This window comes from Mirounga leonina, unplaced genomic scaffold (assembly GCF_011800145.1).
Source record: "Mirounga leonina isolate KUSES-001 unplaced genomic scaffold, KU_Mleo_1.0 Mir_173, whole genome shotgun sequence".
Taxonomy (NCBI): Eukaryota; Metazoa; Chordata; class Mammalia; order Carnivora; family Phocidae; genus Mirounga; species Mirounga leonina.
Genome location: NW_023270447.1, coordinates 15,767,807 through 15,781,195, shown reverse-complemented (window position 1 = coordinate 15,781,195; position 13,389 = coordinate 15,767,807).

The following is a 13,389-nucleotide window of genomic DNA, read 5'->3' as shown; positions in this document are numbered from 1 at the left end:
AGCAGAATAAAACTAGAGGAGGGATTTTTGTCACCAGCCTAACCTCCTGAGCTCAGGGAACTCCTAGGAGCGTCTGCCTGGCAACCTTACCTTTTAGAAACTAACCAGCTGCTGAAACAGAAAAAGAAATACTTGAGGAAAACACCTGAGCAGATGAATCAAAGTGCCAGAAAGTCTCAGCCTCATGATAATGTTAAGATGGCCCTCTGAAAAATTCATCCCAAGTCCTAATAAAAAGGAGCCTGCAGTCCCTTGTTCAGGGAGTCATGGCTTTGGGAATTACTCCCTGTGGTCTGTTTTGTACAAACAAGTTGACCTTGTGCGGCAACTCTACGTCGTAGAGTCTGTCTGTCGCTCACTAAGGAGTGGACCCACTTTGGTCCTGTGACGATATTCCTGCCACATCCTCCACATATAGTTAAATTATTTAAAATGAATTTGAAACACTTTATTGAAGTATAATACATATGCAGAAAAGTCCATAAATCTTAAGCTCGATGAGGTTTTAGAAAGTGTGCATGCTCATTTCCACCCTCCAAATCAAGAAATAGACCACCCTCACGTCATCTTCTAATTGTCAGCCCCTAAAAGCCACTATTCTTACTTCTATCACATAAATTACTTCGTTTGTTTCTGAACTTCATATATATTAGATACCCTTTTGTGTATGGCTTCTTTCCCTCAACCTTGTGAGACTCATCCATTGTAGATGTGGCAAGAGTTCCCTCATTTTTATTGCTGTATAATATTTCATTATATGAATAGACCATACTTAATTCTTCTTACCATTGATGGGCATTGGGTTTTCTGTTTGGAGCTATTACAAATAGTCCTTATAAACAGTCCCTGATAGTCTTGTTTTTAAACCTTGCTTTACCTGCCATAATTATCGTAACAGATAATCCTTAATTATTTCAAGTTGTGCCACCATATCAATGTTTTATTACTTTCCAGAGATGTTCTTCCCGGGGTCTCTGTGCTCCTCCTTCCCTCTAGTTCTGGAGGCCAGCTGCGCTGTCAGCCTGACACTGAGCTTTCTTGCACTGAATCCCGGGTCCTCCTCTGTTTTGGATTTATTCCTTTCTTTAGTGGAACATGTCCTACAGAGGCATCCTGGACAGGGTGCACAGGAGAAAAATGCTTTGAAGTCTTGTATGTCTGAAAATATCCTTATTCTGTTATACTGGTGGGAAGTCCAGCTGGAATGCTGAATTCAAGCTTTAGATTATTTTCCCTTAAAAATTTTGTATAGTCATTGGCCTCTTGTATTTGTTTTCTTAATGTCCAGTTTGCTGTTGAGACTTTTTCTCCTATCCTTCTCACCCCTGTCTCTCTCAAGATTCTCCTCTGACATATCTGGCAAGTCCTAGAGATCTCTAGAAAGGCAAATTAATCTTCTTCCTCCCCGTTCCTCTGTACCTGTAGATAGAATATGGCTCCCTTGTCCATGTACAAACATCTTCTATGCCTTTGTCCATTATTTACTGAAATCATTACACCATAATTCCCTCTTGCCTTTTCTCATTGTCCCTATGGATTTAAATCTTTTAAGTTCATTTAGTATCGTGTTAGTGGGGTCTCGAGAAGGTGAGGAGAGACACATGTTTCATCTCTAACTGGAAAACAATGAGGACTTTTTTATGTCCCTACATATATACTTTTTTCCCCAAAAGCTTGCTTATTTTAGCAATAAAGAGAATAATATATTTAAGAAAACTCAAAGTGAATAATTGGGCCATGATTCTAGGATGTTCTTTACAACACCATATTCCACGGGGATCATGTGGAGCAGATTCATGATGTTCAGTTTCATAGAACTTTCTGTTGCTGCGGGTAACATTTGCTTTCCATTCTTGGAATGGAAGAGCAAGCAAACTCCATGATCTGGTCATTCTGGTTCTCTGAAAATGGCTTTTAAAAAAATAACAGTCATCCTAAATAAAAAATACCTATAGCCAATACTTTAAAAGGTGTCTTTTCTTAAAAAGATATATTTTTAAAGATAAATTAACTCTATTTAGCCATTTCACCAAAAGCGACTAAAGCCACTTTGACTTTGGTATCTTTGAGGCAATACAAACACCAAACATCGTCAAACACACTTTATTTTTGGCAGTATCTGATACCTAAGATACGGTTTTAAGCATTCCCTCTTCCTGGAGGACTCCTCCCATTTACCCCTCTTCCTTTCCCCTTTGCCTGATTAGCTCTGTGTCCTTTAGCTGCAACTTTACTTATTTTATTTTTTAAGATTTTATTTTTTTATTTGTCAGAGAGAGAGAGCAAGAGAGCACAAGCAGGGGGAGTGGCAGAGGGAGAGGGAGAAGCAGGCTCCCCGCTGAGCAAGGAGCCTGACACGGGGCTCGATCCCAGGACCCTGGAATCATGACCTGAGCTGAAGGCAGATGCTTAATTGACCGAGCCACCCAGGCGGCCCTAGCTTCAATTTTAAATAGTCCTTCCATGTCTAAGTTAGATGGCCCTACATGAGTCCCCCAAACACTCTATACTTTCCGTATCATATTATTATCTATTGTTCTGTTATCATTACTTGTTTGACGCTTTACCCTACAAACACAAGAGCTCTATAAATGCTGGGATGGTGCCTGGTGTATTGCAATCAAATCCACAATGCCTGGCACTTGGTAGGTGTTTAGTATTAGAATAAATTAATGAATAAGTGAGTGAATTCAAATGCCCAATCATGGTTTTTCTTTGAAGGCAATTATGATCCAGAAAAGGAGCCAAGACAGGTAAAGAACTATTCTGTACAACATGAAGGGTCCTACAAAGGAGTGTAAAAGTGTAGTGAGGTGGTGGGGAGAGTGCTGGGAATGCAGGAGAGGAAAGCACCTGGCTGAGACCCAGGGAATATTATGAGCTGCCCTGAAGGATAGGTAGGTAGAAGCAAGGCACGTGAATCAGTGCAATGGAGGCAGGAAAGCTTTTGGCCTTTAGATAGCTGCAGATGAAGCAGAGGTTCTCAAAGTCTTGTCTTTGGAAAATGACAAAGTACATCTTTGGAAAATGTAATATTTGGAATATGATCGTGGCTCTGCTTTTACTTTTGGCTTGGATAACTTGTTGATATGTAAGTTCAATAAATGACATCTTCTCATCAAGGCTGTGCAATTTTATCCATCGGTGAGGTGTCTGTCTTCCTTTTCGCCCCGCACCCCATACCTGGCTTTGTGAAATCGGGAATAGTGGGCTGAATGGTTGGGAAATCACATAGAACAGAGCTTCTCAGACTTCGGTGAGCGCACACATCACCTGGAAAATGCAGATTCTGATTCTGTAGGTCTGGAGTGGGGCTTGAGAATTTCCATCTCTCACTAGCTCTAAAATGATGCCGAAACTGCTGAACCCCGAGTACACTTAAAGTAGCAGAAGCTGGGTGGAGCTCTAGCTCTGGACTAAAGGTCCAGAAGGTTGGAGAAGGTAGTCTGGTTTAGTGATTCTGGCCACCCCTCCCGCCAGGTGCCTTCATTCTTAATCATTTACAGGTGTTTGGTTTTAGGACTCCTTTCTTTTATAACTCCTTCTAGAAGCACTCGGGTCAAGTTGTCAATCCACCTCAGGAACTGAAGATGGCGCCACAATCTTAGTTATAAACCCACACTTTCATCTCCTGCTGTTGTGTGAGGGAAAAGCACGTTCCTGCCCCTCTGCATGTTACATTTCTAATTCTCTGGCTTGATATATGCTCAGGGAACAAAAGTTACTTTGCAGATGGAGCATAATTTTTTGGTGGTTTTTGAAAATCACGTTGGAGAGAGAATGTTATCTCAAGAACCTTTTCCTTAAAGCTTTTTTCTTAGAACCCTATTTAAAAGTTTATTAAAAATTTTTTTTAATTTTTTATTTATTTATTTTAGAGAGAGAGTGAGAAAGAGAGAGAGAGCACAAGAGGGGGGAGCGGGAGAGGGAGAAGCAGACTCCCTGCTGAGCAGGGAGCCCGATGCGGGACTTGATCCCGGGACTCCAGGATCATGACCTGAGCTGAAAGCAGTCGCTTAACCAGCTGAGCCACCCAGGCGCCCAAAAGTTTATTAAATTTTACATGTTCAAGATGACTTGCAATTTCTCACTTTCACAATTCCTGGATTTTTTTTTTTTTAGTATTTTTATTTCCCCACAGGAAGAGTGTTATTTTTAATTGTTCATTATTGATGCTCTAATAATGTGTAATCACATAATTGAGGCTAAAAGGAGCTGAGGAGCTTTAGGCCAATTAGTGCACTTGATGAAAGAGAAAGCAGGCTTCCCAATTTCATTTAAGTTCTCTTGAGAGAGTTTCTGTTCCTTGTCATGGGAAAAATACTGACAGACTCATGTGACCAAGGCAGGGCACAGTCTGCAGATGAAGGACCTTATCTGTGCTTTATGTATTACTTTATGTATTACTTTGATTTTTGGCTTCACAGCAGGCTGCATTCTGACCTCTTCAAGGGCTAGGAATGCCCCCTGTGGGTCTATAGCTACTCTTATTGTAGTAAAAAATAGATTAAGCCAGTGGTTCTAAAAATTTATTGGGCATTAACATTACTTGGAGGGCTTCTCAGCACAGACGGCTGACCCCTATCTCACACCACTCACAGAAATTAATTCAGAATGGATTAAAAACTTAAATGTAAGACCTGAAAATATGAACCTCCCAGAAGAAAACATAGGAACAAAGCTCCTTAGGAATGAATTTTTGGAACTGATACCTAAAGCACAAGCAACAAAATAAAAAATAAACAAGTGGGAGTACACCAAAATATGAAGTTTCTCCACAACAAAGAAAACCATCAACAAGATGAAAAGATCACCTACAGAATGGGAAAAAAGTATTTGCAAACCATGTATCTGATGAGGGGTTAATATCCAGAATATATAGAGAACCCATACAATGCAAGAGCAAAAACAAAAAACAAACCAAAAAAACCCCTAAAACTAAAAAATGGACAAAGAACCTGAATAGACATTTTTTCTAAAGAAGACATACAGATGGCCACCAAGTACACGAAAAGATGCTCAACATAGCTAGTCATCAGGGAAATGCAAATTCAAACCACGATGAGATACCACCTCACACCTGTTAGAATGGCCATCATCAAAAAGACAAGAGATAACAAATGCTGGGGTGCATGTGGAGAATGGGGAGCCCTCATGCACTGTTGGTGGAGAGGTAAATTGGTGCAGCCACTGTGGAAATAAGTATGGAGGATTCTCAAAAGATTAAAAAAACAAATACCATATGATCCAGCAATTCCTCTTCTGGGAATGTATCTAAAGGAAATAAAAACACGAACTTGAAAAAGTTGTCTGCACCCCCCACGTTCATAGCAGCATTATTTACAATAACCAAGACATGGAAACGAAAGTGTCCATTGACGGATGGATAAAGGAGTTGTGGCACAATGAAATATTATTCAGCCATAAAAAAAAAAAGAAAATTCTACCATTTGCGACAACATGGATGCACCTTGAAGGCATTATGTTCATTGGAATAAGTCAGAGAAACACTAATACTGTATGATCTCACGTATATGTGAAATCTAACACCACCACCACCTCCAGTATCATAGAAAAAGAGGTCCGACTTGCGTTCCTTGAGGGTTGTTGGCGGGGGAGGGGGAATTGGCAGAAGGTGGTCAAAAGGCACAAACTCCCAGGGAGAAGAGAGAGCAGCACTAGGTCCGGATGGGATGCACGACAGGCTGACTAGCTAGCATTGCTGCATGATGCACAGGAACCTGCTAGGAGGGTCGGTCCTAAGAGCTCTCAGCACAAGGAGAAATTCTTTTTCTTTTTTTAAAAGATTTTATTTATTTATTTGAGAGAGAGAGAGCAGAAGCAGGGGGAGCGGCAGGAAGGGGAGAGGGAGAAGCAGGCTCCCCACTGAGCGGGGAGCCTGATGTAGGGCTCCATCCCAGGACCCTGGAATCATGACCTGAGCCGAAGGCAGACGCTTAACGACTGAGCCATCCAGGCGCCCCTGGAACAGTTTTATTTGAAAAATAACACATAGCTCTAACGTGCTACTCAAGCTACATTATAAATTGATTTTTCTGTTTTTCCCTTGTTGCTTCTCCCAAAGAGGTTTAGATTCATCTGTTTCTGCTACAAAAAAGTCTGAAAGAAAGTCATTCTGGTCCTTAATGTACATTTTAATATCCTTTACATCTTTTAGGCTTATTTGTTAGCAGTCGTTAAAGACTGTGGAGTATGGGCAAATTTTAATAGGACAGACTCCTTCTTTAAGGTAGAACCTGGAAATTCCATGATATGGAGGAGAATCCCTCCTACCTTGTTGCTGCTACAATGTAATTATAGAGATTTATTTTATTTTCACCCATTTGACTAGAGGCATTTTAAAATCACCAAATTATCTTTTATAAAGATCCTTACGTGTTTTAGAAGTAATAGGATATAAACTGTAAAATTACTCTTTATTATTATTTTTCTTTTGCAGCGGAATAATAAGCAGAAATAAGGCTTTATTCAAGAAACCATTTTTTAAATTTATAGCTGCTGCCCCAGTGGTAAACCATTGCTGAGTGATAGCATGTGCTTTACCAAGTGTTCTAATCGTGTGTGTTTCACAGCGTGGGCGGCACTAAAGCACTTTGGTTTTATGTGAAGTTTGGTTCCAACAATTTTAGTCTAAACCTCTAAACTTTTTGCACTGTCTTAATTGCTCTTATTTTTTTAATATTCTTATTTCTAGAAACAACATTTTTCTGTGGTTCTGTTGTAGCTTTTTTCTAGTTCAACTTAAGTAAAAAAAAATTATTTAGCCCTTCTATCAAACTTGGACTATCAATTTTCCTGTCAGTCTAAAGTAGCATTTCCCAAAGTATGTTCTATGGAATGCCAGCGATGGCAGAGGAAATGATCCATGCCACAGAGCCCTCTCAGAGAGTTTTAATGCACAAGGTTTATGTTACGTTAAGAGCTTTGAGAAGGTCTTTGATAAAGACATGTGTTAGCTTTGTTTAACCCAGGTTTTCTCAAATTTACTTGACCACGCATCTTCTTTGCTCTAAAAGACCAGTTAACGTTACTTGGCATTATTCACCTACTCCCTCATAAAAATCGGATTATTTCTATATCCGATACCGTATCATTTTTTTGGCATGTGGGGCCAGGTGTAAATCATTTAGTGCAGTGTTTTTCAAAATATATTTTACTTACATTTGTGAATGTTAATAAACATTCTTTGAAAAAAGATATGTGATCAGATAAGTTCTATCTTTCTCGTAGATCATAGATATATGGTACTCAGATCCTTTACTTAGATGATATAATGGTTTTCAAAAAGTAGTAGAATTCTTACTTAAATAAGTTCTTAATGGATATTTTTAGAACAGATAAATATGTAAAATAACATAAAAGAGGAGTTGGTGTAGTTGAAGTGTATTAACAGATCTGAAGCCTCTGGAGAACCATTCTGAGGCTCTAAGGAACCCCACTAGTCTACCAGAGAGGACTTAGAATTTAGTCCTCGCGTCAGCAGATAAGGCTCCACGGGCCAAATCCCACTGCCATCTGTTTGGGAAGATTTTATTAGGATGCAGCCAGTCTCATTCTTGGCTGTTTTTCCTCTGCAACAGCAGAACGGAATAATTGGAACAGAGACCTTCCTGCCCACAAAAGCTTAAAATATTTACTCTTGACCTTTTACAGTGAGAGTTTGCTGATCTCTCAGGCTATCTCTGCCATTAGTTCATCCAAATGAGCATCAGGATATTAAAATATTTAAAAACAAACACTAGTTTATTTCATCCATTCTAACCCACTGCTGGCTCTCTAAAGCTGTTAAAACCCCTTTTGTGGCAGCAGCAGTTTTTTTTAATTTACCATTTCTGCGAAGGAAAGAACTAAGGAAATCATTGTTATTTAATTTTGCTATTTATAGAGTTGATTTTCAAGAAGCCTCTTTCAAATGATCAAATTTCAAAAGTTGGAAACATGTTTCTGCAAGAAAATGTTTTTCAGCCTCTTTTTTCTTATTGATTCTTCTGAGTCAATAAAAACTTCCAAGAGTAATGGTAGAGCTTTACAGGTTTTCTTAGTGTTAAATATTGCTTCTTTTGCAACTAATGCATTGCATGTGGTGGTTTGCAGTGGTATCATTGGTCGTAGCAGGAAAGATTTCAGGAGATACTTATTCAACTTCATCGCTGCCATGCCTCTCGTAAGTGGAATTCTTTAAAAATCTTTACATAGGGAAAAATTTGGATCGTACTAAAAAAATCTTCAGAGATTCCTTACTTCTTAAGTTGACTTTAAAGATTTATGGTTCTACGTTCCTACTTCAAGTTTAGTTTTGTAACTTTTGGCAGAATTTTTCAATGTAAACCTTTATACTAGATAGTAAGACAGGAGTTATTAGGTTGGGTTCAGTTTCATTGTATACATATGTGGATGTGTCCCTATGTGTTGTTTTGTTCTAACCTTTAGGCCAGGGTTTCTCTGATGTTTAGTAGAAACCTAGTAGTGCCCCTCCCCCAGTTTTAACAACCCCAGATGTCTCCAGGACATTGCCAAATGTCGCGAGGAGGCTGAGGTGCGGGTAGGTGTGGTGGCAAAATCACCCTGATTGAGAACCATTGCTTTAGGCCATAAACTATTATAGTAACTTGAAGCACTAATGTAGTTGAAGTGAAATTGGAATTTATTATCTGAATTTATTAAAAATAAAGGGCAGTGTTTGGTTAAATCATCAGTGATATTCTTAGCTTGGTTCTTTGTTTTACTGCCACTATAAGAATTTTAGTATTATAAATATGCAAGTAAAAAAAAAAAAGCTTGGTTATAAAATCCAGCTAATTAGAAAATATGTCCGAGATTTAATAAAGCTTGAGGATACATGCACATGGCTTTTAGACCTTTAGAAAAATTGAAATAAGTGTAGATGTCATTAAAAGATCGAGATCCAGTGGACAACCATTGTTTTCTTGAGAAAATGTTTATGTAAATGTGAGTTTGGAACTATGGAAGAATTGATTTCAATATAATGATGGAAAAGAGAAGTAAAGATGACTCTAGAAATAATCTGGAAATGGTATTAGTTGGTATGAAATTTATAATATTTTTTTAAACAAATGCACCTAGAATTTCATTGTCTAGGGTCATAGTGCTTGTAGTAGGAAACAGAAGATACAAACATAAATGTCAGGACTCTTTTACATTGGATCCAAAGGGGACAGATTTGGCTTTTTGTTTGTTTACAAAAGAAGTATCAAGATGCTTCTCATAATTAATGATATTAACGTATTCTAAAATTGAGTTTCAAGTAGAGTTTTAATATATCAGCATAATATAGCCAATTGCATTTGGTTTAGCATGTTGTCTTTTATCTTTGTACACTGAGTAAAACAACTGAATTATATCAATTTGGACTATCAGTTATAAAAATCATAGGATTTGGGAACAGAGCCAATGCTAGAGAAATAAATTACAATTTTACAAGTAGAAATGTAGTAAAACCAGTAATATGTGTTTGTTTGTTTCAGATCTCTGTAATTAATAACTTCTTGAAGTTTGGGTTAAATGAGCTCAAACTGTGCTTCTGAGTAAGACTAACTAAATACCTCAATGAGGAGTATCTCCAGTAAGTGATTAACTTATTTTTGTATTAAAAATACTTACATTGAGGGTGCCTGGGTGGCTCAGTTGGTTAAGCGACTGCCTTCGGCTCAGGTCATGATCCTGGAGTCCCAGGATCGAGTCCTGCATCGGGCTCCCTGCTCGGCAGGGAGTCTGTTTCTCCCTCTGACCCTCGTCCCTCTCATGCTCTCTGTCTCTCATTCTCTCTCTCTCAAATAAATAAATAAAATCTTTAAAAAAAAAAAATACTTACATTGAGGGGCACCTGGGTGGCTCAGTTGTTAAGCGTCTGCCTTCGGCTCAGGTCATGATTCCAGGGTCCTGGGATCAAGCTCTGCATCGGGCTCCCTGCTCCGCGGGAAGCCTGCTTCTCCCTCTCCCACTCCCCCTGCTTGTGTTCCCTCTCTCGCTGTGTCTCTCTCTGTCAAATAAATAAATAAAATCTTTAAAAAAATACTTGAATTGAATAGAAATGCTTATGATATCAGATAGAAGTTTTTCTTTTGTATTGGATATGTTTTTCAAGGAAGTTCTCTTACACCCAGAAGCATGTAGGCAAAGACCTCAGCAATTCAGACTCTAATCCTGGCTCTTCCTTTAATTTGCAAGTCATCCTTCTCTGGACTTGCTTCCTTATCTCTAAAGTAAGGACAGTCTTCAACGCCTCTCCCAGCTCCAAACTCTTCCGTTTCTATGAATTTGCACTATGTGCTAGAATGTGATTTTTTTTGTTTTTAAAATCATTAGTTTTAGTGTCATTTTCTTACACCTGTTTTAGAGCTTTCACATATTATAAAATGGGAAATCTGGACAACAGGATAGCCAATCCAGACCAGCTGCTTACACAAGATGTAGAAAAGTTTTGTAACAGTGTAGTTATCTGTATTCAAATCTTAGTAAGGTAAGTTTCTTTATTTTCTTTTTAAAAATTATTTGTTACTTTGTTGAGTTTTGAACCTTAGCAAATTTATATAGAATTGATTTGATGGACATAACAGCATATAACTAAGTGCTTTCATAAGAAAATTAGAGTTGTTATAATAGTTTTAACTACAGTTATTTAATTTTCTCTTTATTTTTGTGAGGTGTTTTGGCCAAGAATGAAGAATTTAGTGTCTTATAAAGATTTTGAGTGAATTTTGCAGGCTGATTTCAGTAAAAACAGAAATCTGAATTTTTGTCACTTGACGTGTGGACTTGTGGCAATTGCTAGAAATTGACCGTCAGTTTATGTTTCCAGTTCCATATCCGTAACACTAGGCTGGGACTTCTTCCTGTCCATTTCTGTGCTCCAGTATCTCTAATTCTAATAGATCATTTGAGTAATGGCCAAAAAATCTTCACAAGATGCTAGTTGATTTCAGTTTTCTAATTTCTATTTCCCCCCACCCCCACCCCAGAATATTGTCAGAGCTCTTGGGACTGAGGATAGGCCTTACCCAGGTTTCTTCCTGCCCGTTTCCTCAGTTCTTCCTCGTCTTGCTATCGTATATCTCACCACCCTTTACAGCTTTTGCTGTAGTCTTCTCATTAAGTCCTCTTCTTTGCCATTACCTAATCCTGCCTTGTCTGGGACATGTATGGGGCACCGGCAAGATCATCTACCCAGCATTTCCTCCCCTCTTCATCTTAGATGCCCTGTTTCTTACTCTAATCCACATGGCTGCTCTTGGTCTGGGGTGGGAGCGTGTCTTAGGGTGGACCAATTATAGTATCTTTGTCCCTGGCCACAATTGATCAGATGCCCAGTCTACCCAGTGCTAGACACAAGAACTCTCTACAAGGGGCTGGGTCACATTGTAAGAATGGGAATGCTCCTGCTTCAACCATGTGGGTGGATGTATGCTTTCAGCCTTGACCCTTCTCCCCACTCAGTCAGTCCTCAGTTCCGTGATCACTGTTCAGGGGGGAGATGGTAGCTGAAAACGGAGAAGCCTGGAGTTTCTCTGGTTCAGGCCAGCCTGGACAGGCGGGACTAGGGCACAACAGCCTGCAGATGGATGGAGGACATGGCAGCAAGTAGGAGGGAGGCTCCCAGCACCTCTCGCCCAACCACCGTCTGCCTAGCAGATTTCCCAAGCTGCAGGGAGAGGCTAGCTGGTGGGAACGTGGAGGGACCTGGAGGCAGGGACCTGGAGGTAGGGACCATGGCAGTGGTGGTGGCCGACTGGACAAGGGAAAAGGCGGATGTTCTAGGGAATCCGCAAATCACTGCGGATGGTTTCTACCAGCTGTTTACACCACGGCAGGGGCCGGGCTCCGGAGCAAGGGCTGGGGGAGGGGGGGGGAGAGGGGGGGACAGGTGCCCGGTGCCTGAGCTCAGCGCTGCCAGGACAGCCCCCCGGGAGTCGGGGAGAAGGCGGAGCACGGGGGAGACCGCGGAAGGAGAGACCCGTGTCAGCTTCCACCTGCCTCTTCCTTGAGGCCTTTGTGGATCCCCACAAAAGAACGTGGCCGTTCTCTCTTTGGACTCCCAGCCAGACCTGGTAGAAAAGCCTAGGGAAAATGGTTGGCTCTGCATCCGGTGCAGGGCCTGGGGCCCCTGGGCAGCGGGGGGAGAAGTGGGGAAGAAAAGCCAGCTAGAGAGTAGGGGAGGGCGAGGACCGCGGGGGAAGCTGCGGCACCTGGCTTCGGGCTCGCACCCCCTCCAGCCACAACCGCCTTCACACCCGCGGCTTCAGCGCCTGTTCACACCTCGTGCGCACTTCCCCTTGATTAACTCCAATATGGGATCATTCCAAGCCCCGCCCCCCTGCAGTCCTTTTGGAGGGTTGAGAAAGTACCTCTAAAAACATAATTTGTATTTTTAAAAGGATAACTATGATTGCTGTGAGGAAAATGGAATATAGGGACCCAACGTGGAAATAGGGTGGCCACCAGCTAGGAGGCTGTTGAAATAATCCAGTAGGAGAAGAGAATGGCTGGAGTTAGTGGGACAGCTGAGGAGGAGTTAACTTTTGGAACTGGGGTATTTAAAAAAAAAAAATTATTTATTCCAGAGAGTGAGTGAGAGCTATCCTGAGCTGGGGATGAGGGGGTGAAGAGCAGAGGGAGAGGGACAAGCAGACTCCCCACTAAGCACAGAGCCCCCAGGCAGGGCTCCATCCCAAGACCCTGAGATCATGACCTGAGCTGGATGCTTAGCCCACTGAGCCACCCAGGCGTCCCTGGAACTGGGGTATTTTAAAGGTAGAGCTGACCCCTTGGCCAATTCACTGAATGGGAGAAGAAAGAGAAGTCAGTGATGACACCAAGGGTTTTGGCCTGAGCCAGTGGTGGTGCCATTTCTTGAAATGGGAAAGACTGGGGGAGAAACAGATTTTGGGGTTTGGGGAAATTACAGATTCTCTTTGGCCATATTAAGATTGAGATGCCAACTAGACATCCAGGTAGAGATGCTGTGTAAGTAGTTGGGTCTGCAGGGCAACTCTGGAGTGTCGGAAAGAGGCTGGGGGCTAAGATACACATTGGGAGTCATCCGCATACAGATGATATGGGCATACAGCATGATAGAGCGAGATGATAGAACAAGATGGTAGAGCCATGGGCTTGGCTATATTTCCCAGAGAGTGATTATTGATAGACAATAGATTGGAGCACTAAGGTGATCCAATATTTACAAGTTGAGAATGGTGTCCAAGGAGCAGGAAGTGAGGAGGAAATCCAGATAACTTCTATGAGGTCAAAAGATTATTTTTTTTAAGATAGGAAACAATACAGTATGTTTGTGTTCTGATAGGAATAATTGAATAGAAAAGGAGAGCTTAATAGCACCAGCAAGCAGGGATT